This window comes from Pteropus vampyrus, unplaced genomic scaffold (assembly GCF_000151845.1).
Source record: "Pteropus vampyrus isolate Shadow unplaced genomic scaffold, Pvam_2.0 Scaffold185, whole genome shotgun sequence".
NCBI classification, from domain to species: Eukaryota; Metazoa; Chordata; class Mammalia; order Chiroptera; family Pteropodidae; genus Pteropus; species Pteropus vampyrus.
This window is the reverse complement of record NW_011888966.1, coordinates 559824-564142: the sequence shown is the minus strand read 5'-3', so window position 1 is coordinate 564142 and position 4319 is coordinate 559824.

The following is a 4319-nucleotide window of genomic DNA, read 5'->3' as shown; positions in this document are numbered from 1 at the left end:
TTTCTCTCTTCCAGGACTTGGCATCCCGAGCTTATCACTGGAGAGCAGAAGAAATCGTCAGGACGTGTTGATTACAGCTCCCGTCCTGGGCCAGATAGCCAGGTCACTTCTGCCGCCTGTTCCCAGATCATCCAAACCCTTCTCTTCTCTTCCCTCTTGTGAGCTTCCCCTCACCCTCCAGTAAATTTCCTTTAAATGGAGCCGAATTCAGGTCTGTCTGATCGCAGAGCCCGTGAACTTAACCATTACATAATTTTGAAGCTTCTCTGTTTCCCCTTAGGCACGAGGCTCTAAAAGGCTCTGCTTCTGAAAGTCTGAGCATGTACAATTCTAAAATGATATCATTGATTCCTTTTCTGTTCTTTCAGAGCTGGTCAAGGTTCACACCTGCAAATCCCTACAGCTTGAGCTGTCGCCTGAGTCAGCAGTAGGGTGTGTGAGGGCTTGTAGACTTGAGCTCAGCTGACAGACACATCCCTTTACTCACGCTGGCCCCTCCCTGCGGGCTACACATTGTAAGGCCCTGCCAGCCTAGTTTCTCACTTGTCCATAATATCTAGGGTCTACCATCCCCTAAGAGCAATCTGCTGACCATGCAGGAGAAATCTGAAGTTGAATGAGGAGGTGAAGACACCTCTTTAAGAGTTTTTGCCTTGAGGTGCCCCACGGTGCTGTATCCACTAAGCAGTGATGAGCAGGGCCTCGCAGCAGCTTCGAGAAATGCTTCACAACCTACTTGTAGCATGAAAGATTAGAAACGTTCCCCCGTATGGCCACTAGGCAGATATAAGCAGATATTCATATTTAAGCAGCTAAAATGTAGCACCCATTTCCTTAATGTTATTCTTCATTCACTAGAGTAGATCATTTGAATTGCGTGAACACTTTTGTCCCCATATGAGATTCAGTAACGCTATTTTTATTTTGAACCAAAATTTAGTTTGATTGTTCCTGACTTGCCCTCTGCCAAATAACATTGCTTCCCTTACGCTATCTTACAGGCTCAGATTGAAGCTTCTACGCTGAAGGCTGAGGGAATCGAGAGGGTGGTTTACAGAGAGATGAGAAAACGTAGGTGGGTGTATCTTTTAAAGCTGAGGCTGCAGGAGAAGAGCAGGAAGAACACGGGAAGATGGAGAGCTGAGCTGAGCAAAAGAATTGCTCCCAGCGAGCACTTGGGGCACCACTGCAGATTTATAGGGACTGGTAGCAAGAGCAAAGCAGTCAGTGAATAGGAGAGGGGACCGTGGATAAAAGACAGCCAGGAATAGGATGTCCCATGCTGAGCAGTCTGCAGCCTGGGGCATTTAGGTGGGGTCTGGTCTTCCTCCGAGCAGCCAAAGGGCCTTTGCATGAGCAAGACACCTGGTCGAGTCTTTTTGTTTTGTGTCTGTCCTGATTGCCATGCCGCTAGGGGTTTTCAACCTTTCTATACAGAATAGACTTTTTATCTGAGTCTTTGAGTTAGTGTTTGGGGCTGTGGAAGCTGGAAACCAGTCAAGTCAATGTATGTATAGTTTTATGGTTTGCAAAGTATCTTTCTACACATGACCTCAAGGTACCTCTGAGGTATGTTGGGAAGATGAATATGAAGAATTTACACAGCTCGTTATGTCACAGAATACTGCTGATGCCACCACTGTGCAGAGAAAGCAGGGCATTAATGAGGCAGGAAGGGAAATATTGTGCAGACAGGCTAACTGCCGTATTTTCTGCGTTTGGCCTCTCACAAATGCCTGGCCGCCAGGCAGGACGGTAGCGGTTATGCATTCCATTCCCAATAGGTCAGACTGGCTTTGTGTTAAGTTTCCTGTATTGTGTCACTCAAATATGTCATGTGTACTTGGTTGTCATAGCACCTTGTTCATGAAAGATGACCTTTTAGGCCAAAGGTCACAAACTGACTGTCCCCAAGATTTGCTGGCCCCAGATGGGTTTTGCTGCATCTGCATCAGGTTGAAATTTTTGAATTGGTTGCTAATGTTTAAAAAATTGGAAGAAATCTGCATTCCTGGTTTTCTTGAAAAAATTGGAGAATCTGACAACACTGACTCTGCAACTGCCGTTTCCATGAGTCATGTGCTCTCCACGTTGCCACAGACCCCACCCAGCCTGCTTCGCTCTTCTGCATCACCTGCGTGGCTCCGGGTGCACTTGAGTTTGAGAGCCTTGGCCTAAGTCGTTGTCTTATGTCACTTGTCACGTGGAACAGGGATTGGCGAACTCTGGCCTGTGGGCCACATCTAGTCCTTAACCTGTTTGTATAAATAAAGATTTATTGGAACACAGCCACTCCCATTTGTTGATGTATCCTACGTGGCCACTGTCACACTACTGAGTGCAACAGTTGCTAGAGAGATCACCTTGTCTGCGAATCCTAAAATATTTATTCTCTGGCCCTCTATAGGAGAAGTGAGCTGATCCCTGAGGTAGACCACGGCCGGAAGGCTGACTTTTCACTGCAAAGTGGCCTAAGTGTTTTCTAAACAAAAGGTTTTTCCTCTCAGAGGAATTCTACCAGTGTTCTTAAACTCACTTCATTTTATTTCTCTCCAGGCTTTATTTATAACCTACCAAACTGAAAAAGGACATTGGTGACCAACTGTTCCCTGGGTCTGGGTTCTTATGAGGTCGTACAATGTCAGTTTTAATGGTCAGGGCCATTAGGCACTTGGCTTCCTTTCAACTTTCCCTGGCCTGCCATGCCTGTGGGGAAATACCGAGAATTATTGGCATCCTGATTTTCTGTAGACTCTACCTCTAATCCCCCGGGGTTAGCATTGCTGTTGTTTTTGTTATTTATAAGAACAATCTCTTACTCATGTGCAGTGGAAGTGGTTAACTCTTTCACAATATTCCTGTACCTTTTCTCATATTTCTGTCTCAAGACTATCCTGCAAGGTGAGTTGATTGCCCATTCAACAGCTCTTTTACCTCCCATCTTTCTTGCTGTGGAGCCCAGCTCTAGGGAGTGACTGAAAATGCCAGAATCTTGCTTTTCTAGCCTTCTACAGTGGCTTGGGTGATCACATGATCCTATTCTGACTAATGAGAGATAAGAGAAGTCTTCTGGAAGACTTCTAGGAAATGTTTTCCTACCTCCTAAGAAAGCAATATGTTCAAGAGAAATTCCTGTGTCCCTTCCTTTTTGTTTCTGAGTGTGACTTTGTGAGGATGTGATGCTTGGAGCTATTGCAGCCATCTTGGGACATGATGGAAGGCTTCAATGATATACAGAGGATATTAGGAGGAGGGATGAGAAAATTCTGAGTTCCTGGGGACATCCTTGAGCCTGGAACCATTGCCCATCAGATGGTTCTTATTATGAGAGATGCTAATAATATTTTTAAATTAGAGCCACTTTGGGTCAGGTATTCTGTTATTTTATGTCCAAAAGTCTCTTAATTCAAACAATCAGGTGCTATTACCTCCAGTTTACGTAATTTTTAAAAAGTTGCAAAAATGTATACAGTTCTTACTACATATTAGGTACTGTTCTGAGTACATTCCAAATAGTAACTCATTTAGTCTTCATAATAACAGTAGAAAATAAGTATTATTATCCCAATTTTATAGACGCAAAAAGTGACATTCCGTAAATGTTAATACTGCGTGAGGTCACACACCTGGTAAGAGCCAGAATTTAACCCTGGGCAGTCTGGTTCCAGGAGGCCATGAGCTTAATATCTATACTATGCTCCTTCTCCAGAAGAGAGGAAATGGCTTGCTCCATGTCACATGACACAAGTTATTTCACGGCATGTGGTGCTACCCTAAGCTTGGGACAGACACTGGAACAGTCTGTACATCTGCCCCTCTATGTCCTCCTTCTTCTTTCCTACTGGCTGCAGGCATCGGACCATTGCCAGCTGGGTGAGCTTAGGAGGTGGGCGTAGCAGGGCCAGTACTCTGAGCCCTGTGCCTTACTGAAAGACATTGCGTGGTGGCCCCGGGTACTGGGTTTGAAGTCAGGCAGAGTTAAATTTAATTATGACTCTGCAACTTCTAGTTTTGTTACCATGAGAGTGTTTCTTTCCCTCTCTCAGCCTCAGCGTCCTCTTCTGTAAAACGGAGTAACAACGACCTACACAATGAGGTAATTTTAAGTATTAAAATGATAGGCATATAAGAAGCTTAACAAAGTACCTATCACCAAGTAATCACCTAATAAATGGTAAATATTGTTACTGGTGAGGTCGCTTTTTTATTCTTACTGTCACTATGTTTGAGGCTGTTTGTGAGGCTAACACTTCTCGGGAACCCTCTGTTCTGTATGAGGTGGACCCTAAATCTTGGAAGTAAGAGAGAGGACGATGCAC